Here is a 27,683-nt window from a genome sequence, read left to right on the forward strand (position 1 = left end):
TGTTCGGTCCCAGCGCCTGCCAACCTAGCAGTTCGAAAGTACCCCCGGGTGCAAGTAGATAAATAGGGACCGCTTACTGGCGGGAAGGTAAACGGCGTTTCCGTGTGCTGCGCTGGCTCACCAGATGCAGCTTCGTCACGCTGGCCACGTGACCCGGAAGTGTCTTCGGACAGCGCTGGCCCCCAGCCTCTTAAGTGAGATGAGCGCGCAACCCTAGAGTCGGACACGACTGGCCCGTACGGGCAAGGGTACCTTTACCTTTACCTTTATATGCTTTACATATTCAAGCACTGTTGTTCTTTAGTAGACAATATACAAGCTTTTGGGTATAAAGCTTACAAGTTTTATTAGCTACATGATGAGTATTTAAACATAAAATGCACATACATAGTCACTAAGGCAAACTACAAAGCATTCATGAATAACCCTTCCCAGACCGTTTCATTCTTACAGTATGTTCTATCTGCTGTCAAAGATAAGACATGACAGCGAATGATCACACTTGGAGCTGGAACCTCTCTGTTGGATCTCTGTGTTGGGATCTTAGTCTACCTATAACAGTGCTCTAGTCTCTTGTATTTATACTGTTGTGCCTGGGAATACAAAAGACAGCCATGGTCAGCCAGGGGAAGAACCAATGGCATCATCCCATACCATTGCCAGGTACATCAAAGGGTTGGCAAGCCGCCCTCCTTACTAGCAATGTGAGACTATGAGCTACTGTCATTTTTATGGCTTTGGAACTTCAAAACCATGAGAGACGTGGCAATTAGCCAAGATACCAAACATAGTCATCTAATACATCCTTATATAAAGTTAACCCTTTAAGGTCCAACAAATTGTAATAGTTGACTATTATGCAGATTCAGGCCCCTACACAGGCCTTAAATTATTGGATGCCACCCATCTCCTCATGATCAAAAACATTTCCATGGATTTTCAAGACAGGTAAAGTTCCAAGTAACACAGCAGATTCAAAGAAAAAACACAAAAACACATAGAAAGGAATCATTGGGGGGCTGTTCCTAGCTCTTCCACCACCACCACGCTCATCACACACACACACACACACACACACACACACACACACACTTCCATTCAATGTAAGGAAGGGTGTCATCTGAAGACCTCCCCCATACTTGGTGTACAGCTAACCCACAGATACAGTTATAGAAATATAGCATTCACTAAACTTCCGAATTTGTGGCTTCCCCAAAATATTGAGAGGAGGCGGAATCTTGAGGACATGCAGATACAATGCCTGGCCAACCAGCAGCCAGAAAAGAGAAGTCACCATAGCTTTTAACTCAAAAAAAATCTGGAATGTCATATAGATGCCATGTATTTGCAGCATTCTGTTTGGCTCTGATTTCAGACAGCAGTTACCTTGGGAGTGCACAACTTATTGTTATTTCAATGCCTTACCCATGCTTCAGCAATTTAAAAATGCAATATGTAAAACAAATTATGATTATTACTATTATTATTATTAAATTATCCACCCTTTGACCTAAGGTCCCAGTGTGAGTAATTGCAGCATTAAAACATATTAAAAATAGCTTAAAGCAACTTACAATCATAGAAATAAGATGGGTTCTTATAACCCACAACGGAGTTGCAGAACCACACAAACTTTACTCCGAAAAGCTTGCAGTGGCCTCAGAAAGATCATGTCATGCAAAGAGGTTTCTGCAAACCAGACCCTTCCAGTTCCTATTATCCTAGTTCATGCACAATGGAAAATAGGTTTATTTACATTAGGAGTGGGGGATGCGGTTCCTGACCATTTTAGAAGAAATTATCTTCTTCCCCATGTCAGATAAATGACACTGAATGCCCCTCATTATTCTTTTCTTTACCTCACTCACTCAGTGTGACTTTTATCTTCTGCATAAGTAGCTAGCTGTGTATTTCATAGCTTCCACCACTTACCCATACTTCAAAAGAGACTTTTCAGGACACAGAAATAATAAGACTGGTGTTAATGATTCTGAACTGGAATCATTGCAGATGTATGTCTTTCCCTGCTACGAGGACATCATTACAGTACAGACTGCACAAAGGCCTTTATGAAGTTTTTGAAACCGTGTTGTCATTTGGTTTTAACAATGGCCAATCTATGCCAAGCAGTGGCCCTGGTGGGAGTTTTCAGTGCAAGCTGTTTTTTCGGCAGATGAGCAGTTTACTGTTTAGCTCCGTCATGTCACCTGCTGAAGTACTGGAACCGGCACCCTTCTCAATAGAACAGCTTGTATAGGGAACATTTCCAAAGCCATCATCAAACAAAAGGGGAAGCTAGCTATGAACTACACAGAAGATAAAAGTCACACAGTATGCGTGAGTGAAGAAAATAAGAATGGTAAGCAATAGCTGGCACAGTGACATTTGTCTGAGATAGGATAGACAGTAAATCCCATTAAGGAAGCGAACAGAGGAAAATAATGTAACAAAGCATCAAACTGAGTCCTTTTTGGTTTATCCTGAAGAGCATCAAACAAAGCTCTGTGCACAGTTTGCAAGAACTGGTTTTTTTTTCTTTAAATCTCAGCACCTTTCCTGAGGAAATGTATTTTCAATTAATAACTCTCCACCTCATTGCTGTGACTGGTGTGAGGTGCTTTTCTGCAGAAAGTGGTTAGATCGCTGGTGTACACTCAAAAACTATTAGCAAAGCTGCCCCATAGTGCAGGGCACAGCTTGATCAGCTAATTGGACTTTGAGAACACTTAGGAATTAATGGACAACCAGGGAGATCACAGGGATTGTTGGCATCAAGTGTGGTTTTCTAGGACAAAGTCTGGCCAAGTGGAATCAGGGCCTGTGTACAAACACTTCTGCTCCCTCCAGCAATAGAGAACCTTGTGAATTCTGTTTGAAATTTATTATCAGCTTATGAGACCCTACCAGTTGGTTGGTGAGGACGAGAAAGAAAGTCTTGTCAGTCATATACGACTCCTTCTGGCAACTCCTGCAGCCAAGCTGGTGCCAAATGTATTGCTCTGCTTTCCTTTGGACCCCATCAGCAAGGCCAAGAAAGGGGTTTTGCCATCTGGGCAGCCCAGAACCTCCATACACCCTGGAGTGTAGGTGGGTTCCCATGAGGCAAGACACAGTGATAACAGCAAGAAACTTTACTGAACTATAGAACTGGACAACGAGGGCAAAGCAACTGCTTATAGACATTTTTTAAGGCCACTCCACTCCCAACATGATTGGCTGTCTAAACTTCCAAGCTGTGAATCATGACTCAGAGCTTAAGGGCCAATGACAGAGGCTCAAATTCTGAAATATTCTATGATTGGATATCATGTATCGAATCAGAACACAGGGGCTCAGAATCCTTAGTCCATACTCAAGCTCAGGCAAACATAGACCACTGAATACATAACACACACTGCCCAGGCTTCACCGGCGGAGGAAAAAAAGTGTGGGGGAGCGAACCGCCCTCGGCAGCTTGATCCCGGTGGGGTGCCCCCCTGCCCGCATTGGGTGCCACGCCCCTGCCCGCACTGGGCCATGCCCCCGGGATGTGTGGCATGCCAGGTTCCCCACCTGCTCTTTGCCCCCCGGTGCCAGAGCATGAAGCTCCACTACTGCCAGGCTTGTGCCCAAGAGAGGTCACTTAGTGTTGCAAACACAGCAAAAACAACATGGGAGGTGTGATGGGATGATGAGCTGCTTGTGCGTAAAATCGTAGTCCCTCAGAGTCTGTGCAAGTTCACAAACCTCTGTCTGTGACGGAGCCCCTCAGACATGGCTGCTCTAGTCACTTGCAGATTCCGACAGTGGTTGCTTTCGGAATCGCTTCCAGCATAAAAGCTCCTTAACGGAAACACGTCTTCTGGACTCGCGGCGTGACAGTTTCCGGCGAGGAGTGGGTCTCCCTATGGGAGGTCCAGAAACCTCCCCACTGTTCTCGCTGGACGTGTCCGGGAGCCCTCCCTCTTGCTCGCTTTCCCTCAGAGATCCACCTCTCCCCCTGCTGGTTCCCGCTTCAGCTGCTGAGTCTCTCCCAGCCTCCGTGAGCCCTTCCACCAGAGACCCACCTCTCCCCCTGCTGGTTCCTGCTTCAGCTGCTGAGTCTCTCCCAGCCTCCGTGAGCCCTTCCACCACCTGCTCCTCCGATGGCAGTTCCCTGACATCCACCTCCCCTCCAGGACCCCCTTCACCCCCTCCCGTTCCCTCTCCTCTAGGCGGTGAGGAGGTAAAACCCCGAAAAGAATCCTCTTCATCTTCAGACGTCTCGAACATTTCCCTCCATCGGTCGCCGTTCCGGCTCGCTGAATCCTCCTCCTCCTCGGAATCTGTGAATCCCTCCAACTCCTCTTCCTCATCGGTGGTAGCAAAGTATTCCCTCCGGAACCTCGCTACAGGCTGAGGTTTACGTGGGAACCTCTGATGGAAAGTTTCTATTAAAACCTCATCATTGACGTCCTCTGCCATGACCCAGGTGTTTTCCGACTCCGGTTCCCCTTCCCACATTACCAAATACTCTACTTGATCTCCCTTCCACCTGGAATCGAGGATCTCCGCCACATGGTTGCTGTGTTCCCTGTCCTCCATTGCTGGTCCCTGAGTAACCCTCCCTTCTCTGTCCCCTTTATACGGTGACAGCAACGACCTGTGAAAAACTGGGTGCAGCTTCATGTGGTTAGGTAACCGGAGTCTGAAAGCCACTGGGTTGACCTGTTGCGTGACTTCAAATGGGCCCAATCTTTTGGGTCTTAACTTCTTACAACCCCCTTTGAATGGTAACCCTTGGGTTGACAGCCACACCTGGTCCCCCACCCTAATGGTTTCACCTTCCCTTCTGTTTTTGTCTGCCTGCTTCTTATATTCCTCCTTGGCCCTGTCTAAGTTAAGTTGGAGCTGACGATGGATCGCTTCCATTTCTTCCACGAACTGTTCGGCAGCTGGAACGCTCCATCTCTCCCCTTCCCCCCCTGGGAAAGCCCTGGGATGGCACCCGTAATTAGCCAAAAAGGGGCTCATCCCTGTGGACACGTTCTCCGCATTGTTGTAGGCAAATTCCGCCAACGCCAGCTTCTCCACCCAATCATTCTCTCTGTCATTGACATAACACCTCAAATATTGCTGGAGGATGCCATTGGCTCTTTCCGCCTGCCCGTTGGTTTCAGGATGCCGGGCAGTCGAAAAATTGACCTCTACATGCAGCAAGCTCATGAGCTTCCTCCAGAACCTGGAAGTAAATTGTTTCCCTCGGTCTGAAACCACCCTCAAGGGGGCGCCATGCAACCTAAACACATTTTCTACAAACAATTTAGCTGTTTCTTCTGCCGTGACAGCATGTGAGCAGGCTATAAAGTGGGCCATTTTGGTTAACAGGTCTACCACAACCATGATGGCTGTTTTCCCTCTGGCCTTTGGCAGATCAGTCATGAAATCTATTGCCACTGCTTCCCATGGTCTTTCAGGTGTGGGTAGCGGTTCTAATAACCCTGCCGGCGCCCGCCTCTCCCCTTTGGCTCGCTGGCATTGGTCACAACCTCTCACATACTCCCGCACATCTTCCCTGACCTTGGGCCACCAAAATTCCCTGGTAACCAGCCACATGGTTTTGTGTTGCCCAAAATGCCCTGCTGTGGGGCTATCATGCAGCTGCTTGAGTACCTTCCCCCTCAACTCTCCTTCAGGTATATATAACGCTCCCTTGTAATACAACGCCCCGTTTCTCTCCTCAAAACCTCCGGGTTTATCTCCCTCCCTCCTGAGACCCCTGAGTTTGTCCTGGGCGTATTCATCATGCACCGTTCCCTCTACCAGTTCCCTTTGCCCCACCAATGCCGCCCCACACACCCAGCGGTCCTCTGGAATGACATGTCTTTCTTCGGGTGCTCCCTCCCCCTCCAAATATTCAGGTTTGCGTGAGAGAGCGTCCGCCCTAATGTTCTCTGGGCCTGGCACGTAACAAATCTCAAAGTTAAATTTGGAGAACTCCTGAGCCCATCTCAACTGCCGTTGGTTGAGCACTCGTGCCGTTCTCCAATACTCTAGGTTCTTGTGGTCAGTGCACACTTGCACCTTATGTTGCGCGCCAATTAGCAGGTGCCTCCATCTCCGGAAAGCCTCATGAATGGCAAGTAGTTCTCGGTCATACACCGTGTAGTTCCTCTCAGATTTGTTCAGCTTTCGTGGAAAAAAGGCACACGGTCTCCACTCTGACTCCTCCTTTCCTGGCTGCAGAAGAAGCACCGCCCCTATGGCTCTGTCTGATGCGTCTGTTTCGACTCTCATCTTTTTTTGTAAATCCACATGCAGAAGTTGTTCTTCAGAGGCGAAGGCCCTTTTTAGTTCCTCAAATGCTCGCTCCGCCTCCTCAGTCCAAACAAATTTCTTCTTACTGCTGAGACAGTCCGTAATGGGCGCCGTCAGGTGAGCAAAGTTTCGGATGAACTTACGATAAAAGTTCCCAAACCCTAGGAACCTCTGCACATCCTTCTTTGTTTTGGGTGTTTTCCATTCCAGCACTGCCTGGACCTTTCCGGGATCCATGGCCAATCCCTTGTCTGACAGGCAGTACCCCAGGAATTCCACCTCCTTGGTATGAAACTGACACTTCTCCAGTTTCACCCACAGCCGGTTGGCTTGCAGCCTGCTCAACACTTCTCTGACGTCTCTCACATGCTGCTCCTCATTCTCAGAATACACCAACACGTCATCTAGGAAGGCCACACAATTCTTGTAAAGCAAAGACCCCAGTATGTGGTTCATAAACGATTGGAAGCACGCCGAGCCTGCTTGTAGACCGAAGGGCATTACTAAATATTCAAATGCCCCCAACGGGGTGAACATGGTGGTTTTCCATTCATCCCCTTTCCTTATACGTATCAGGTTGTACGCCCTCCTTAGGTCCAGCTTTGTAAAAATCTTTCCCTTCCACACCCTGGTCAAAATGTCGTCAATCCTGGGCATAGGGAAGGCCACTGGTTCTGACACTGCATTTAAAGCCCTGAAGTCACATACAAGTCTCGGCTTGTCCGTGTTTTTTTTATCCACAAAAAACACTGGGCTACCTCCCACCGCTCTTGACTCTCTGATGAAACCTCTCTTCAGGTTCTTGTCAATGAACTCTCTTAGCTCCTGCATCTCTCTGTCTGACATGGCATACAACTTGCCTACAGGGAGCTGTGCCCCAGGGAGTAAATTGATTTGACAATCAAAGGGTCTATGCGGGGGTAGTTGGTCAGCTTCCCTTTCGCTGAACACGTCGCTGAGATCTGCGTATTGTCGTGGTACCTTCACTTTCTCCATTACTTCCGTCCCTGCTAGAGTAGCTTGGGCTCCTGCTGAACCCTTTCCCTCCTTGCAGTGTTCTAAGCAATGTGCGGAACCAAAGGAAACCACTCTCTGATGCCAGCCCACTAGCGGATCATGTAACGCCAGCCAGCTCATCCCCAAAATAATGGGAGCCCCTCCCAAGGTGGCCACATTAAACGCTATCAGTTCTGTGTGCCTTGCCACCTTCATTATCATTGGGACGGTCTGCAAGCTGACTTCTCCTCCCAACAGCTCCCTGCCATCGATCGTGGTCACCTGCAGGGGGTTGCTTAAAGGGATCGTCTGTATCTGGTGTTCAGCTGCAAACTCTTTGCTCATGAAATTGCAGGAGCTGCCTGAGTCCAACAGCGCCTTTATCTTTAGAGGGTATCCGTTTTGCAGCTCTAGTGACACTTCTATCACTAGGGCATGTTTAGGAGGTTCTGGCGTGGGCACTTTCACTGCTCTTTGGCCTGGCTGCTGTGCCCCGACGGTGGCAGCCAGGCGTTGGCTTTTACTTGCTCCGGTATTTCCTCCACTCCTCCCTCAACAGCTCCCACCATCCCTTGTCATTCCTTCCTCTGGGGGCAGACTCTGGCAAAGTGACCTGGCTGTTGGCAGAGATAGCATTTCCGGGCGCCTTTTCCCTCCTTCTTTCCCCCCTCACTGGGCTTTGAAACTGCGCGCGCGCGCGCGCTGTTCCGATTTCCATTGGCTCTGCCGGCGGGAAAGTTGGCTCTGGAATGTCTGGAATGCGGAACTCCTTCCAACGTTCCCCCTTCCCTTCCCGCCTCTCCAAGGCTCTCGCCTCCTGGCGCGCTCCTATGGTCAGCGCAGATTTGGTCAGCTGATCCATAGAAACCGCCCTGGGACTCCGGGAAAGTTCGTCTTTCACAGCCGAAGCAAGCCCTTCTTCAAATAGCATTTGAATGGGTTCCGCCGATAAGTCCCACCCCAATCTGTGAACCAGCATGGTGAACTCAGTCCAGTACTCACGGACAGATCGGCTCCCCTGCTTGCAAGCCATTAGCTGTCTGCGCACCACTCCCTGCTCAATATCGCTGGAAAACATGAGATCCATTGCACGAAAGAACTTCATGGTGTCCTTTAGGACGTCATTATTCGTTGCCATCAGGGGTCTAACCCAGTCCCTCGCCCCCTTTCAAGATGCCCAATCACGAAAGCCACTCGCGATTCCTCATCAGGGAATTCATCAAACTGCACATTGAGGGCATATTGCATCTTTGTTCTAAAGGCATGGTAGTCCTTGGGATCCCCCCCAAACTTCTGCACCAATCCTGGTACCTTTCTGGCGAACTGGGTGGCTTTCCCCTTTTTGTCTGCATCCTGAGCCCTTCTCTCCTCAAGCCTCGCCGTCTGCAGCGCCAGTTGGATCTCCAACGCCCGGTACCTTTCTTCCAAGCTTGGACCAGCTCCAACTCCTGCTTCTCCGGTTCCGGCTGGGTCACTCATGATGCCTTCTCCTGCACAAACAGCTTACAGGGACTGTCGGAATGCTGTGATGGGATGATGAGCTGCTTGTGCGTAAAATCATAGTCCCTCAGAGTCTGTGCAAGTTAACAAACCTCTGTCTGTGACGGAGCCCCTCAGACATGGCTGCTCTAGTCACTTGCAGATTCCGACAGTGGTTGCTTTCGGAATCGCTTCCAGCATAAAAGCTCCTTAACGGAAACACGTCTTCTGGACTCGCGGCATGACAGTTTCCGGCGAGGAGTGGGTCTCCCTATGGGAGGTCCAGAAACCTCCCCACTGTTCTCGCTGGACGTGTCCCTGAGCCCTCCCTCTTGCTCGCTTTCCCTCAGAGATCCACCTCTCCCCCTGCTGGTTCCTGCTTCAGCTGCTGAGTCTCTCCCAGCCTCCGTGAGCCCTTCCACCACCTGTTCCTCCGATGGCAGTTCCCTGACAGGAGGCAGCAGTTATGAGTTACCAGTCTCTGCAGCCACAGCAGGCGCTGTGATTCTCCAGCATCCCCAGAGATGCACTCCATCTCTCAAGACAAGCAGATGTCAACAACATGGCATCCAAAAGAAGTTCATGTCTCCCCCTTCACCCACTTTTAAACAAGCTCTGAGCTCCTGGGATTATTTTATTCTGGTGGGCAAGTCTTTTCATGTGGCCACTGATTTTTATTTTTAGTTGGTGGAGATGATGCTGTTTGTTATGCTGCTTTATGCTTATGTTTTAACAGCTGTTTGCTTAGTTCTATTGTTAGAATTGTTTTCAATATTTGTTGTAAATTATATGCACTTCCAGTGCTGTTTCAAACCTTTCATTTAAAACTTTTCCTCTGGCTTCAGGGGTGTATGAAAGTGTGATGGGAGGAATCTCATTTTTTTCTGGAGGGGTGGAGAATTAAACAAATTTTCAGGACTGGAGGAACTTAGTAAAGGTGGGCCCACCGTGTTTGATTTCACATTTCTTAATATAAAATTTCCTGGCCTGTTGAAACAGATGGAAACAGCAGCTGTCAGTGGTCAGTCAGTCTGCCATGTCCTCCCATAATGCTACCTTTGAACAACACTACAACATGATGCAGTTGCATGACAGATGCATTATGGGAGAAAAAGATGGAGGCCCCCACTGACCTACCATTGCAGTCAGAATTATTTCAGTTTTTAAGTGTAAAAGCAGATGCTGCATTTACTGTTAACATTCTCCCCCCCAAAAAAGTATACAGTTTCACATGCCCCTCCATGTCGCCAAAGAATCTCACCCCACTTTGGTGGCATGGGGCTGTAAAAGTCAGAGAACATTTTTCACCCAACACTAATATTTTTATTTGTAAGCTACCTGAAGCAATGTGATTGAGCAAGGAATGGCTGATTAGTTCCCCAATAGTTACTGACAAGGCCCAAGAACCAGCACCAAGACTCTATAAGCTAAGTGTGGAATTCACCTAATGCACTCCATCAACAGAGGTCATGCACAAGGACTTCCACTGCACAATGAGTCTTTCTTCCATTCCCTCCCCCCACAGCAGCCTCCTTGTTGTTCTACTTACAGGTCAAGAATGATTTGTTTTAAAAGTCTTCCGACTGTTGGTTCACTGAGCCTGCTGCTATTTTGTAGTCTGATCTTTTTTATTTTAAAAAAAGTTTCATTGACTTCATGCATCTGGATTTAGTTTTACTGTACACCACTTTGCGTTGTTCTTTTTTCTACAGTGCAACATACAGGTTTAATATATAAACCATACATAGCACTTTGCTAGCAGAAGCAGAAATCACAGCACCACCCAAACAGCTAAATGAAAAGCTGGCACATAATCTCTTAACTAAAGGAAAATTAGCAAACTTTTTTCTTTAACTTTAACCTGTGCATGTGAGAAAGAACATCAGCAGCCCCCAAGGTACAGCCATAATTTTTATTATTATGAAAGGATTGAATCTCTAAAACCCACGGTTTGAAAAGAATGCATCTAATCCTAAATCATATCCCTTCCATCTTAAGATAAAATGCCTTTCATACTAGGCGACTCTTGTATGAAACACATTTCTAAAAAATGTAAGCCTCAAGTACACAATCATTTTTCTTTTAATATCGGATATTAAACACAAATCTTGCAGCTAAGCTGTCAGAATTTCTGGACACACAGTCAAGGAAACTCGAGCCTAGTCACTGCTTGGGTCATCTATTTCTTCTCTACAAGTATAAAACAAGGCACTGCTGCTTGCCATGAGATGCATTAATGTCACATCCAAAGTGTTCCAATGTCAAACTATTTTAATATCTCAAGGGTGATATTAAGTCAGGGTTGGGGAACTACATCCAGAGGGTGAGCCAGATTCTTCTCTCCACTCCTTCACCCACTGGGTGTGTGGTGTGCCAAATTTGACAGGTAGATGAGAACACCCACTTGTCATAGTCACCTGACATCAAAATGACACCAAGCAACCTGTTTTTGCCAGTGCAACTGAATACCAAACTGTGTGGGCAAAAGAACAGCACTGTATAAGCACCAGTGATTGTTTGCTACGTGAGCGTAAACTCAATCGAAGGAATTTAACATCATGCCCTTCTTATTGTTCCACCAGCGCAAGCTGATTGTCCCCCTCTCTTCCCCCAATGTACTGGAGGTTCTCCTGACCCTTCAGAGCAGACAAGGGGGAGACACAGCAGTGTGTGAGGGGGACAGCCCCATGGCACTAGTGGGAGCCGCCACACAGGCTCCCACCAGCATGCTAGGTTAGCTGAACCAAGGCCACGGAAAATGAAGCTACTTAAATCAATTTACTTCAGTGGGCCCATTCCGAGTAAGCTTGAAATTGTCTACCACCCCAGTTTCTTGGGGAAACAATAATGGTGTTTTATTTGTAATCTGAGTAACCAAGAACAAAGAATTTGATTTCCTCATCACACCCACAAACCCAATGCAGCGCTTTCTCCTTTGTCCCATTTTCTTGTATATAATAGTATTGTGAAGTCTTGCCACCCTTTCTGATGTCTGACATGAGTAACAGATTATGCATCTCAATAAGGTCACGCTACTGATAGAGTAAGACAAGTTACTTTCCCCCCCTTTCTTTTCTCTTTTCCCCCTTTTGCTCCTTCTAATTAAAATTCCAGGGTCTGAATAACTTATCACGCCTAGAGACAGAGATAAATGGATGAATAGATGGAAAGATCCATATACCACAGGCTTGGAATAACACTCCACGCTAGCAGACAAGAGAAGGTGGAATTAATAACTGTTCTGTGAATGATAACAATTCTAAAATGCCAGTAGTGCTATGCCGCTGTACGCAAGCACTCTCTTTTGTTTGTGCATCTGTGATTCAGGAGAGAAAAGTTCGTTTTAAATTCTACTCAAGGAGACATTTTTAAAGTTTGTTCAAAAGAGCTTATGGAATGCTAAACAGTTCATCTTTGTATAGTCAAAGTCACTGCAGCATTAGGATGGGAACGCAGATGCACTCTCCAAGCTAATGTGTCTTTTGCACCACTACAAAAATCAAGGGTTACCTTCCCTTCAAAATGGAGGCTGGTGGTTCACTAGGGCAAAAGGGGCACTGCCCCACCAAGCTCAGTCTGCCCTGAGCCAGCCCCACTCCACTTGCCTCCTTACTTGCAACCAGTCCAGGGTGTAGCATTAGCTGTTATCTTCCTCCTTAGTCTCAGGGCTGCCTTTGTAGAATTCACTAGAGAAGAGAATGGAGACAGAGCTCATTAGCTCCGCCTGCCATTGGCTACGTACAGCCAGTAGGTGCACTGTTGGCTCCCTTGCTTCCACCCTACAGCAAGCCTCCATTGCCTTCTTCAGTTAACTCTGGGCAAGACTTCCTACGATAGACCAAAAGTGCTTCCTAACTATGCCACCTTTCAGCCAAAATTGCCCCCAAGGCTGCTTATCCAGATTCACAAATATTTGTTTGTTAGTTTATATACCACTTAATGTCAAAACAGACTTCTAAGCAGTTTCCAAAGTTATACAAAAATATAAATATAAACACCCATAATTCAAATACACAATAAAACAATCCCATGAAAACAAATAAGGAATGAAAACAGAAGATCTTTAGGGCCCTTCCACTCTGTCACTGCTTCCAGGTGGGATTCTGGCATATTGGCACATTCAGGTTGATTTAGAGCTCTTATACAACAAACATGCTTCCAACAAGATGAATGCTAGTTAAACAGCAAACATCATCTAATCTCCCTGCAAGCAAATCAGAATGAATGCTCAATAATAAGCAGGCCAGATATAAATGCCTCGGTTCAAGAGAATGCCTTTGGAAACTGATATGTCTTCAAAAAGCCATTGCCATCTGTGATAAGGTTGGGGTCAACAAATGAGGGCGTTTCTGTGTTGGTACCCCCTGTTCCACAAGGTTAGGTAATCTTTCCTCTACAGTGGTACCTCGTGTTATGAACTTAATTCGTTCCGGAGGTCCGTTCTTAACCTGAAACCATTCTTAACCTGAGGCACGCTTTTGCTAATGGGCCGCCACACCGCTGCCGCTCGATTTCTGTTCTCATCCTGGGGCAAAGTTCTCAACCCGAGGTACTACTTCCGGGTTAGCGGAGTTTGTAACCCGAAGTGTTTGTAACCCAAAGCATTTGTAACCCTAAGTGTTTGTAACCTGAGGTACCACTGTATTTGTTTTCCACAAGAATTGAAAAGTCTCTTTTTAAACAGGATTTTGATTCTGTTGCTGCTTTTAATATGTAGATTATTAGTACTGTTCTTTGTATTTTTGCTGTTATTTTAAGTTAGCTAATTGTTCTATCGGTTGAATTATTGTTTTTATATTTGCTTTTTATCCGTAAGCAACATCATCCCCACCGTGTAGGAATCCCTTGTAGAAAACCGCAGGTTCTGGAGACAGACAGTTAGGTTGTTCATCCCTATAGCAGTGACCAGAGGAGGAATGACCATTGGGAGGAGTGCAGAGAGAAGAAACGCCATGGTGCATTGGCAGCAACACAACCAGATTCCTCCATCTGCCCCAGCTGCAACAAAAACATGTCTTTCCCATATCGGTCTCTACAGCCATAGCAGGCCCTGTAACCTTCCAAGAGTTCAGCTTCACCCCCAAGGGTGCACTGCTCCATTGTCTCCCAAGACAGACAGATGCCAGCCAACCAATTTCAAGCAACTCCTTTGCAAAGGGGGAAAACAGGATGTACGTTTTTAAAATTATTTATAAAAACTTGTCACTGAGGAAAAGAGGAAAGCAAATTTACTAGTTTTTTGAAATAAGCAAACTAGGTAAGGCACCCACCAGAGAGATTAATTCTTTTTCCAACAGTTAAGCACAGTTGTATAAAGATTTTACTGCCATATAAATTTGTGTCTAATATATTGCAAGCTGGACTTTGGAAAATAGTTAAAAAGTCATGCCTCATGCAACGCTGATAAAGACAAGCAGCACTGTTTTGTGGAGAGAAGCTACCACCCTCAAAGCAGCACAAAATGTGTTAAATGAAACAAAATGGGAAATCAAGGCATGCCAAATAGACACATGGCTTCTTGGAAAATAAGCCATGGACCCAAGACCAAATGAAAAAAAAATGTGTCTTGTGACATCATTCCGCTGCTTCAGGGGATCTGATGCTCAAGGCCTGCTTCCAGCCACAATAGTCTCAACTGAGCACAAGAACATGGAACATGGCCTGATTTGATTACCAAAGTTGATATGGGGCTTATATAAGGGAGAGTGATATGGTAGCCAAGTCATAAAGGGCTTTTCTGGTAGGGGCAAGTCATAATCCAATACCAAAGGAGGAGGTTTTCATCTCAAGACCCTCAGTCCCTCAAGAGGAACCTTCCAAGGTCCAGAGAGAAAGGTGGGTGGGGCAACAGGTAAGAACCTTTTATTTGCATAAGGCTACATTTCAGCCACACACACAAAAAAAATTAAGAATTTCCTCCACCACCCCACACCTCTGCCTCCTCGATCTAGGCAACTCAAAGGCATTGTGTGAGTTTCCCGCTCTTACAGCTGTAATGAACTATGTATTTAAATATGTGGGTTTGTTTCAAATTTTGCTGCAAGCCACTTTGTGGAGGTTTTCCTCAAAAAGCAGGGCAGAAATCCATTAAATAAATAAATAACCACAGATCATGGACACGTTTCAGCAAGGCAAAAGCACTCAATGAAGTACATGGCAGGCCCAGTGAGGTCTGTGGCCGAGGCAGCATCTGAGGACCAGAGAGTGAGGCCAAGAGAGCTTCATTCTGGCCCCCAACCTGAGGTTCTTCACCACTGTGGAACAAGTTCAGGAGCACTTAAGCCTGCTGAAATCAATAGGCTTAAGCATACCTCTGTTCACTTGTGTACTTTAAGGCTCCCTGACGGCAACCTGAGAAGTACAGAAAGAGCAGAAATACAAGCTTCCAGCAGAAAGAACATGGTGTGCTTGTTGTTTCTTATGGAACGCATCTCAGCAAATATTTTTTCACTGCAACCAGCCTTCTAACTAAACTGCCTACATGCTTCTGTATTTGACTAAGCACTTCCTTATTCCACAAAATAAACACTCATTTAATGGATGTGTGTACTGGAGCATTCCAAGACTTAATGTGGCTTGTGAGTTCAAGCATGCCTTTTGTAGCCTTTTTGCCTGCCGCAAAACTTGTACTTCCAACAACAGAAAAGATCATTTGGGAAAATCACTAGAATTCCTTTACTTCTTTCTTGTGTCATGCCTTCAAGTTTCATTTTTACCAACTTGCCTGGGCAAGATTCTGATGTAAGAAAACAACATAGTGTTATGAGTTTTGGGGAGATTGGCTGAATGCCAGGGCCCCCATTCTAACTCTTGGAATAGCCAGGCTAGCTTCCTTGTGGGGTAAGCTCTGTGCAAGATGGCGTGGGTGGCGCCCTTCCCTCTGCTCCCCACTGCATGCACTATCAAACAATATCAAGCAATATCAAAAAGGCAATGCATAATTTAAACAGAATGGCTCATTGAAACCTTTAACCCTTCTGAAAGGCCTGGGAAAATTAAACCTTCCCATCTTTCCTTGGAAACAAAAATTGACATTAAATTGATTAAGAGATGCTATTTAAGAGGTCTCTGGAAAGCTATTCATGACTATTCCCCCAGCCAAAATCAACAGGAAGCAAATAAATATAAAACATGTAATCAAAGGAGGCAAGGGATAAAGCCTCATCTGCACTTTACCTGTCCACACTGGGCACTGCATTTAATTGGGAGGGAATTGCCATGAATCAGTTCTAAGAAAACATAGAGTGGCATCCAGCTAAATAAATGTACAAGTGGCATGACGTGTGCTTGTGCAACAGGAATTTTCCTCCCTCTCCTCCACTGCTCACCGTCCCCACATCTGCTTTGGGAGTTGGGAGAAGCCCTAGCACAGAATTGCACCAGTGGAAATCACCCTGCATGCCCAAATTTACTTATTGTTATTTGGAATTGGCAAGTCCTCACCCACAGATGGTACCTAAATCCTGACATTGTCTCAGGCACTCAATAAGACTGCAATGCTTACACCTAATGGTCTATCCTTCTATCTACCACCTTGCCTGCTCATCCGTGCCTTCCCCCAAGTCTTCTATAGCTGGCAAAGGTAGATGAAGGAGGGAGGATCATGTTATATTAAAGTTAAGAACAACCTGGATAGCTCGGTTGGTTAATATATTAACTAAAATTAAAGCTAACTCTTAAGTCATTAATGTTCAATCCTGAAGTCGTACCTTTGCTTTAATAAATGGAATTTACTGTATAATAAAAACTGAGCCCATATAGTTGCAAAAATATATTTTTCTTTTTTCTTGTAAGTTTCATAGAAAACCAATGTTCAGCATGCATAACCATTCTACAAATGGCTCCATTGATTTCATTTTGATTTCCACGAATCCCTGCAGAAATGCTCTCTGAATAATTTGAACTCGGTTTCATGTCAGACTTTTAAATTATGCTGGCAACATCCGACAGACTGCACAACATGAACCAGCTTACATCACTCTGGTGCTTGAAGGATGATTGCACTGTGTATATCTTTGCAATCGCTCGGTACAAGACAAAATGTTCTAAACACCAAGCATATTCTTCCGCAGGATTATCTTTATCCCCAGCTCATTTTCTTCCTCCTCCTACGACCCTTGCAGCCTAAGACATCAATTCTGAAGCTCTGCATTATGCATACACAGAAGTAACATTTCATGGGGAACATCTAAAATTACAGCTTTCCAAATGGCCAATGGGATGTTGCATTCCTCAAGGATGCGGTACTCATTCAGAAGCATGAGAAACTGAGGTCTCTTCCAATAAGACACCACCAAAGGCAGGTCAGTACTTAAGCAGAGGTTCAGCCTTATCCAACTCCAGTCCATGAACCGCTGGTGGTCCACATGCTCCATTCTGGTGGTCCACAGAAAGGTTGAGGAGCAGTGAAGAATATCTATACTCAACTCTGCATCTTGATTCCCCCCCCCCTCTAATGATGGGTATCAGGGCCATTTGATTATTGAACAGGCTAATAAGGCCCAGGTTAGGGCCCATAATTTTCATAATAAAGCAGATAAAGGGGCTCTTCTCAGTGGCCTGGCCTGGGGACCGCTTTTCATTGTCAATAGTTTTAACAATGATGATGGTACCAAATGATTTTATGTTATTTTATTTGAATGCAAGTTATATATGTTCAGCTCTGTAGAACAACAACAACAAAAACACAATTTTTAAAGTGGTCTGCTGAGATTACCAGCCATTTTCAAGCAATTTGCATTTTTTAAAAAGGAAGTTTCAGAAATTCTGGAATAAGTCGCTCAAGACTGAACACAGGGATGCCGAGGGCTGCAGTTAGAAATGTGGTACGCAGGGAATTGATTGGCCAGGTGCCTCTTTCTCTGCGGCTGATGTGCTAGATTTTTATGGACAGGAAATTTCTTTTCCCTGGGTAGGCACAATCCATTGTAGCACCTTAGTCACCTCCTTCTTGTACATTTGTGCACCAGTCAATAGTTATTCCAAACATATAATGTGTTGAAGTGAAGAAAACAAACAACCTTTTCCCATACATTCTGTAAATTGATACCCAACAGAAGTTTGAAGAAAAACAGGCATTTTTGCCAATCTTATTTGGTGCAATCTTCACCCCTGCAGTCCCCACAACCCAGGATGCACTGAATTTTCTGCAGAAAATGATATATTGTAATGAGTCTCATTTTGCAGGCTACATAGATTATGAAAACTGTGATCATGCAAGCTACTCCTCTATAAGACTTTTCACCCTACATTTTACTGTGTATAATGATGTCTCATTGTGATACTGCTTGAGGGTTGTTGTTTTTTTTAATGCATTCTGGAACAAATCAGTTTGGAGTGTTTTCTGTTTCTCCGTGCACCACAGAATGCACCACTGATCAGCCCATTATGGAAGTAATGTTGCATTTTTATATCAATTAGAAGAAATAAGGAGAAATGAAAACGTGATTGATTCTTTATTATGGGGAAGAAAACAATTTGCGTTGAAAGCTGCTCGGGGTGTAAGAAGGCATTTTTCATACACAAAGGCTACAAAGATTGATCCTTTGAAGCAGGTTAAGACATGGCTGCTTTTCAAGATGAAGCTCTGAAACAAAAAGGCACAAATCTCTCCACTCAGATGTCCATTCAGGGAATAGTAGCGAAAATGGTGTGATACTTGTGGAATATACAGGAATTGTCCTCTACTGACTAGGATTATGCTTTGGATTGTTTTGACAACCCAGTTGAGCTTCTGCTACATTCCTTGTTTTCTCCCTTATCCACCTAAAATACAGAAGTACCTCATGTTACGTACCGTCCTCCTTATGAATGCTGCGGGTTACGCGCTCCACTAACCCGGAAGTAGATGCGCCTTGTTGCAACTTTTGCCATGGGATGCAAGCAGAAGTCACACTCTAGTGGCGTGGCAGCAGCAGGAGGCACCATTAGAGAAAGTGTGCCTCATGTTACGAGCAGTTTCCTGTTACGGACGGACCTCCGGAATGGATTAAGTACATTACACAAGGTACCACTAGGTATATCTTAAGTTTTGTATGACAACAATTACATTATTAAAATTATTACATTAAGTTACAAGGCTGTGTGAAAAGAGTTAACAGCTACACACTGGGAAAGGTAAAAAGTAAAAAGGTAAAGGACCCCTGGACAGTTACGTTCAAGTCAAAGGTGACTCTGGGGTTGCGGCGCTCATCTCGCTTTCAGGCCAAGGGAGCTGGCATTTGTCCACAGACAGCTTTCCGGGTCATGTGGCCAACATGACTAAACCACTTCTGGCACAACAGAACACCGTGATGGAAACCAGAGCGCACGGAAATGGTGTTTACCTTCCAGCCACCTATTTATCTACTTGCACTGGTGTGCTTTCAAACTGCTAGGTTGGCAAGAGCTGAGACAGAGCAATGAGAGATCACTCCATTGTGTGGATTCGAACCGCTGACCTTCTGATCAGCAAACCCAAGAGGCTCAGTGGTTTAGACCACAGTGCCACCTACATCTCTTACACTGGGAAAGGAAACAGTTACAGAAGGATGGTCTCATCAGATGAAAACTGTTAATGTGAAAACTCCCTCAACACCGATATTGCCTCCAAGGGATAGAGACTTTTTATTGAATGATTCATATTATAACTATCATTGTAAGATTTTCTAAAGATATATTAAGCAAAAGAAATACAGAATGGAAAACTCAAAGTAGCCACTAGTTCTGATAGCTGAAGGAAGCCTCCATGTTCAGAGACAGTGTATATCGAAGAACTCAGTGCTGGGAACCAACAAAGAGGACCATTACAACCTGCTCAGGATATCTAGCTAATGGTTGCTAGAAGTAGCTGGTATAGGTGGACCTAGCACAATCCTTAAATCCTCAAATGAAGAATCTGTAGCTCACAATAAAATGCAAAGCAGAAGCTTCCCCAAATCACAGAATATTTATTTCCACAAATATAAATATTATGTTTCTTCTGGGTACAGGAAAAAAAGACACCGACCAGCACATAGAAGTTGGAGCAACACACCTACCAGCAATGGATTTAGTATTTATTATTCTAAAGCACGGGTGTCAAACATAAGGCCCGCGGGCCAAATCCGGCCCGCCAGACCTCGTCATGTGGCCCGTGTAGCCGCCACCGGCCGCCAGCCTTCACCTTTTATTCTCGCTTTTTTTTTTTTACACAAGTAAGCCGCCTCTTCAGCGCATGCGCGGCAGCCTACAAGCCAGAGAACGTCTGCCCTCTAGCGGCGCCGACCGTTCTACACAGGAAACCTCCACTTTGCATGTATTCAGGAAACCTCCACTTGTTTTTATATTGAGCACATGCCATCCTGTGATGTGACAGATCCAACGGCTGCCTGAACCCTTCTCTCCTGTACTGTAAGTCCTACAGATACAACCGGCCCTTTGAGGGTGACCAAACTGCTGATACGGCCCCCGATGAATTTGAGTTAGACACCCCTGTTCTAAAGGAAGGTAGGAAGGAAGGAAGGAAGGAAGGAAGGAAGGAAGGAAGGTAGATAGATACCTTTCTTTGGTAAAGGTTTAGGATTTGATTGTAGAAAGAGAATGAAGAAAGTGTTTGTGAGTAAAGATTGATACATCGGTCCATTTCAGTTTCCTCTCAGATTCTCATTGTCCCAGTCTTAGGTTCAAGTTTGCCACATTTCTATGTTAGTTTGTGATTTTTAATAATCAATAATAATAATAATAATAATAATAATATGCACAGAAATTCACCATTTTAGTAAGCATTATCCTAACACTCACATTTTATGCAGTCTTGCCCAATATACACATTCCCCAACATAATGCATTTTTATATGTTATTTTCACTAATAACAGTATTTCTAAGCACACTTTCTCCTAATATACACATTATTTTGTCAATTTTTTGGTTGGATAACTGCATCTCATAAGAACATAAGAAGAGCCTCTGCTGGATCAGACCAGAGACCCATCTAGTCCAGCATCCTGTTCTCACACTGGCCAACCAAATGCCTGTGGGAAGCTCAAAAGCGGGACCTGTGTGCAAATTACACTCTGCCCAGCTCCAATTCTTAGCAACTAGTATTCAGAGAAGTGGAAATTTCAAAAAGCGCCTGTGTTTTTATTCCTATTTTGTTTCATGAAATGAAAATCCAGTAAATGTGAACTGAACTGAATTACTTCAGCTTCCCTACTTGTGATGGCAAATGAACTTAAAGTTTGGATATCTGGTCTTAGTTATCCCCTTTGTTACCAATTTTCATCAATACCAACTCACATGATACATGTGCACAAGAAGTATTTATCTTCTGGAAAAGTCAAGCATTCTGTTTTTACAGAAGACTTCAATTTCTTATCTTCTGCAATATACAAAAGGTTCTGTCTTGGGGGGGGCGGTTAGTCTAGATCTCTCCAGGAAAATAAAAGGTTAGCTTATAAATAGCCTATATTAGTTTGCTGCTATGTAATTCAAATATCATAATGTAACCTAAGCGCTTTGCACCAAAAATGGGCACAGCGGAATGTTCTATAATAACTGGTCTGTGCCAGCTAAGACCTTCAGAAACACTCAACATTCAAAAGTGTCTTTTCCATAACTAAACAAATTTAGAATTATCTCCAAGTGTAATCAAAATAGATGTGAGGCTGTATGAAAATTTCAAACTAGATCCAGCCTTTAAAGAATGAAGCCAGTTCACAAACAGATTGAGATTAAGTGAAAAGTATGCCACAGTCTACGACTTGATCAGTAAACGCTGTCAGTAATGATTTCAGGGTGAAAGCATTGCTGGGATTGACAGCAGACATCAGGATTGAGGATGGGGGGAGAGGGGGGAGAGGGGAGAGAGACATTACACTTCTTGAATGACAACACTGAAGTACAGTACAGCAGTGGCGTAGCGTGGGTTGTCAGCACCCGGGGCAAGGCAAGTAATTTCTGCCCCCTAACCCGTGGATTTGCACCCCTAACCCGTGGATTTGCGCCCCCTAACCCGTGGATTTACGCCCCCTAATCCTAATCCCCAGATGTTGCGCCCGGTGCGGCCAGCCCCCCTGCACCCCCCACGCTACGCCACTGCAGTACAGAAATCCACTGCAAAAGACAAAGCGGGCAAAGTGTGCGAAAGATGACAAAGCGCTATGGGTGGAAACCAATTCCTAAGTGCTTTTTCACCTCAGAGCTGCACAGTGCCCAACCAACCACGGCAGACTCCTCTGTGTAGATTCATCACCTGCTGCCAGAGCATGGGGTTCACACATTCTGCAGCGCATACGGAGAAAGGCCACAGAATTGTCATGGTGGGGCTGCATGCAGACTATGCGACAACACAAAAATGCAATCAGACAAAAGAGCCAGCTGCATCTGATTTAGGCCTCCACACAGATGACCTCAGCTATATGTTTAAAAGCTATGCCCTAATTTTGTGCATAACAAGGCAGCACAGGAATGCACTGTTACACTCACATCCACATCTGTACATACAAGAAAAGTACTTTACAAACTCCAGATGTTTCATGACATTCCACCAGTTGAAAAGCACTGCTCTACAGTGTCGGCTTGAATTTCTGCCCATGATCATTCCTAAGATTCAATATGTGCCCTTGGGCCTTCAAAACATATATATGCAGCAACGTTCATCTGAATATGGCATACTTGAAGTTTTAGGGCACTATCAAACTAAGTTGCTCTATCAACACAAGAGTTTCCATTTGTGCAAAGAAACTCCCACCCCCTTCTCACCCCATGTGTACCCTGTTCCCTCTCCACATCTGCTCTGGTGTGTTGCATGGAAACCCAGAACAGATTTAGGGGGCACACATGGGGAAAGTCCATAGCACAAGTGTAAATCCTTGCATTAGCTGGATACTGCCCTTAATATGCACTTTTTTCAACTTTGAATTACAGTATATATTTTATGTTGCGACTCTAGACCATTGGTCTTAGGAAAAAGCAGCTTGCTCACTGTTTCCTGTCATTAGGTCAGATGACCCTGTGATTGACATGGAATAGCAGTGACCCAGCAGAGAGATTCTGTCTGCTTTCCACTCTGCTGAGCTGTTATGAGATTAAAACTGTACCCTGGGAGTAGGGGAAAATAGAATTCATTTTACTCACAACGTATTGAGAAAATGTGAAGCCCTAGGGTATCTTGGCCACACGATGAAATGTAAACAAGGAGTTTAGTGTGTGTGTGTGTGTGTGTGTGTGTGTGATTAAAATACGCTCATCTTGCAAACATTTTTCTTATGTATTGTAAACTTGAGTGTTGTAGAATGTGAAATGTTCAAGCTAGCAGCTGAGATAAGGTTTTGGGGTGAATTTTTATCTGAATTCATGTGTAGGGAAAGGGAAGACAGCAGACTAGAAAGAACCAATGCACAGTGCATATCTTGTATTTGCTAACTGAGGTTGAACCTATACTCTGCCCTCCAAATTTCTGAGCCTAAAAAAGCTCTGCATTGATGCTTGTTCTTCATAACCATGAGGACTAGAATCATGTCTTTTAAAACTGACATTAACATTCTCAGAATCCTGCAACAGGCTATTCCAGGACTACCCTATCTGGAGAATCCCCAAGAATCCTCAAACCAGAAGAGGACAGGCGTCAGGTAAGCATCACAAAGTCATTTGGAGGGGGGAAATCTCAGTTGCAGTAGGCACACTTACTAGGCAATCTAATTAATAGGCAATGCTTGATTTTGTGAGAAACCTTTGATTGCTCAGATCTTTTTTCTTTTTTTGGACAAGGCAACCACCCTGTGATGATATAGCAGGTTCACCGTAGCATAGCCAACCTTATCATTCTGCACAGAACTCTGCTTGGAATACAAACACGTTTCATCCATCTTTAGGACTACAATGGCTGCCATTAAGAGCAGGAATGGGAAGCCGTATTAAAAAAAGGAGAGAATCATGCTGATTTGCCCATAAAATGCTCAGCAGGTTCACCAGTACAGACTGATGTAGCAGGAACCATGAAGTCCCAGTGGAACTGATTAAATTGGATGTTTGCAGTGTGCCTCGGTGCTCAATAGCTTGCCGTGGCAGTTTTATTTCACCTCTCCAGGATGTTGTACAAATATAGGAAGCCATTTTCAGACTCCTGCATGACCAAAGAATATATATATTATTCTCATAACAGACTCCCCACCACCTGGTAGCAGGTGCTTTAAAGCATAGTTTATCAGGTATATCAGCTGCCTGACAGATTAATAGGCTTTTAGCATCAGAGGAGGCAGGTCCCGCCAGTGTCAATGAACTCAGGTTTCCATTAGCAACTATAGTAGTGAGTGCTGCGTCAAATGATAGCTCTGAGGCTGCCAAATGCTTTGTGTTCCTCTCCACCACCATCACCCTGATCCAGTGCTTCAGCAATGAGAAGGACAGATGGTCTCTAGATCCTTTTATGCAAAATGATGGAAAAAACAACAACAAAACCCAGCCCCCAAACAAAACCTAGGAAACTGCTGGATGCTAATATGAACACAGTTTAGATGCCCAGACTGCGACAGCATTAATAGGGAGACAGAAGATTCCTCCAGAGAAGGTTTCACTGCAGCTGCCTTTATGGTTGTGGAAACACCCTCCTGAGAGACCCTGAGGTTAGGGAAATGACAAAAGTAAAGATAAGGGTAAGGTAATATTTACCTGTCCCAAGGAAGGGTGGACAAAGAGAAAAAGTCCCTTGAGTATCGTCATGAACTGCTGAATCCAGGATTTCTCTCGCAGCAAATGAGAAGCAGGTGGCTGGCCCACTCAAATGCATGGACACTGATAAGAGGGTACTCTCTCATCAAGAGATCATTAGGCTCAGGTGCAGATGGGGTGGCTGTGAAGCCAAGCCTGCTCACCACCCTGGGTTTTAAAAACCTTCACAATCAAGTTTCAAAAATAAAATATGCTTAATTTGGGTTAACATTAGCTAGTGCTTCTCATGAGGGTCCTGATTGATCTGGGAGAAAAACCGCAAGCTATCTTCACTTTCTGGAAACAGTTGAAGAGATTTTTATTCTGACAAGCTTTTCCAGCTGGATAATTTGGTCTTTACCATGAGTATCTGCTTGCATTAGACAATGGTAGAGGTTTGGGGGACTTATTAGGCTTGCACTTACATGGCCAATTATGCAAATAGATCGTTTCAGGGAAATTTGCCAATGCAGCAGCTACTGCCTGTGGAAAGGTTATTTGGCAGGAGCCACCAGAGTTTCTCCTGATGGGAGCATACTTAGTTTGAACTGGTTCCTCTGGTTCCCTACAATAGTACTACAGCCATTGCTCAGAGCAAAGCCAAAATAAGCACACTCCCAAAAGAGATACGAGAGCCTTCTTAATCATGCAGAAGCTGCACCATTAGTGTTGGTAGACACATCTGGGGAAGTTCGTAGCAGCACCCCCTCTACCCACCCTGGTCTCAGTGATACAGTGTAAACTGAAAAATGTGGGGGGTGACCTTCAGTGGCTCTGATGAGGGCCAGTGGATGTGCTGCTTGAAGAAGTGCTTAAGCTGTCCCCACCAACCTATCCATATATAAACCCAAATGTCACAAAAACTAAGTCTCCAACAGAAAGCTACCCTTGGCAATACTGCTTACCTTAATCAGTAGTGTGGCGCTGTAGAATGGTCTGCCATGGCAGCTGCAACTTCAGATCATTCAGCTTTTAGGAGATATATTACCCCTCTCCTCCGGCTGGAAAGTTGAATCTGGCTCACCTGCTGGATTGATCAATGGTAGGCAGGCTCAAGGGTGGGCTCATTCCAGGGAGAAGAGCTGGTCCACTTCCCAGGGATAAAGCAGGGCTGCCTCTCACCCTTTTTTCAGCTCTCCCACCCTCCCTCCCTATAGTTTTCCCACCATGTCTATTGGCGGACTTTGGGGGTTTTGCCTAACTCATAGCAATCGCCACAACTTTGGTAGGTAAGGCATTGGGTGAAACTTTATTCATGGTTGGAAGGAAGGCTGTAAGGCTCTGCCTCCACCTCCAAGGGAATAGGGGATCCCAGAGGAGGTGCTTCTGTCCAGACACCCAGGCAGTGGACTAGGGCCATAGTACTCCTCATGACAGTGATCCTGGAGAGGTCACACCTATTTGATGTATATCACAGGATCTTCTTGACACTGGCTTGACCCCTTGGTGGATCATCCAGCAGAGAAGTTGGTTGATATTGATTATAACCCAATGCCCATGCAAAACTCCTTACATCTGTAACCAATAAAGCTGTGGCCTAATCTGAACCATACAATGTTGTCACAAGCAGTCTTTTGGGAAGCGGTGCCTTGAGAGGTGATGGGCTCATGGTACCTGGGCACACAAATGCTGCTCTTGCTCACCATGCAATTGGGGAATATGAAACAATACCTCTACAACTACTAATTTGGGTACTCCCCCCCCCCCGCTTCCCCAAATGGACTAATAGCAGCTTCAACAACCAACTTTCATTGGGGAAGCAATGTGAGATAAGACTAAGCACCCCTTACTGTAGACCCACTCCAACATGGTTGCCTTTAATCTTAGAAAGACAGAAATTATGAAATCTGATCATGGACCTCCTGTGTGACATACAGTACGGTGCTAGCAAATGCACTGTGGCACAAGCTGTCATCATGGCCAGGAGATTGTTTCTTCTGATGTGTACTTGATGACACATCCATGTGATGAAGGAAGATCTTACCTATGAACGCTCATGCCACAATAAATGTGTTAGCCTTAATAATAATTTATTATTTATACCCCATCCATCTTGCGGCACTTTTGTTTGTTGCTTTTAGCCATACCATAGAAGATGTTCAGTTAACCCAAGCAGAGAGACAAAAGGGCTGCCTTTAAAAGCTGGGCTAACTAAGCCAGAGAAAACAGCTGCTCCCTCTAATCAGTGCAAACAGCTATCAAGACTTGCTGCTTTCTGAAGAGCAGCCAATAATTGGTCATTTTAGCAAAAGCCAGGACACAAGTCCAATCACGCATCACCTTCTATCACTGGCACACTAACTCAGCCTCAGTGCCAGAGAAGGAGGTAGAAGGGTCTCCTTCAAGGGACATTAACATTAACTGTACACACAACAAGCTCATGTGTATGAGTGAAAAGGCCATTGAGCAAAGACGTTGCGTTGTAAGAAAATATCATGCTCAAAGTGTAAGGTCTAAAAACAGAAAATGACTTAGAGGACTCGAGTTCTAGTGTATCTCATATGGCAAAGCAGATCTCTCATTTGTAAATGTAATAAAATAAAGTAAAAAAAAAAATTCCTTCTAATAGGCCTCTATATACAATAGAGATTTAATTTACAGTTAAGGAGGGGAGAGAAGGACCCGTGCTCAATAGTACAAATGTGCTTCACTTTGATTGGATACTGCCCTTAAATGTCAACAGCATAATGTATATAATAAAGCTACCCATTCTTTCTGTTCTGCTTTGCCAACATCCATTTGAAAAGGAGGAAGAATATTTACAGTAAACAGTCCTAAAGTTATAACAATTTGCGGTGCCTTAAAGGCTAATTGTTCATTGTGGCATAAGCTTATATAGACCAGAGCCAGCTCTGACAGATACACAAGTTGCTATCTTGAGTTTGTATATCTATACATCCATGTGTGTATAGAGAGAGAAAAAAGCTGGACCCATTAGCCACACACAATATCCAAGAGAAACAGTCCACGATAATCCCATGTGAATTCTAAAAGACCAATGGCCAGTACAGCTTCTTCTGATGTCACCTTTAACAGTGTGGAAGATGCTACAGCATGACTCCACCCAGTGCTATTTGAGAAGATGGGAAGTCTGAAGCCACATGATAAGGCAGGAGACCACACTATTGTACCCTTTTGCACTAGCTCTGCCCTTGGCGTGGGAAGAAACCAGAGATGTGGCTTAGACAAGGGTCAGCAAACTTTGTCAGCAGGGGGCCGGTCCACTGTCCCTCAGACCTTGTGGGGGGCCGGACTATTTGGGGGG

General features: G+C 44.9%; 1 protein-coding gene across 1 annotated transcript in view; it reads right to left on the reverse strand.

The window, feature by feature from the left end:
- LOC309515160 (uncharacterized protein) overlaps positions 1-27,683 on the reverse strand; it is a gene marked incomplete at its 3' end in the record, with an annotated part of 322,838 nt that overhangs the window by 250,305 nt on the left and 44,850 nt on the right. Inside the window, exon 3 of the mRNA XM_082192709.1 lies at positions 25,324-25,445. The remainder of the gene's footprint in view (positions 1-25,323; positions 25,446-27,683) is intronic.

This window comes from Podarcis vaucheri (assembly GCF_965113315.1).
Source record: "Podarcis vaucheri genome assembly, chromosome: 1".
Lineage (NCBI taxonomy): Eukaryota > Metazoa > Chordata > Lepidosauria > Squamata > Lacertidae > Podarcis > Podarcis vaucheri.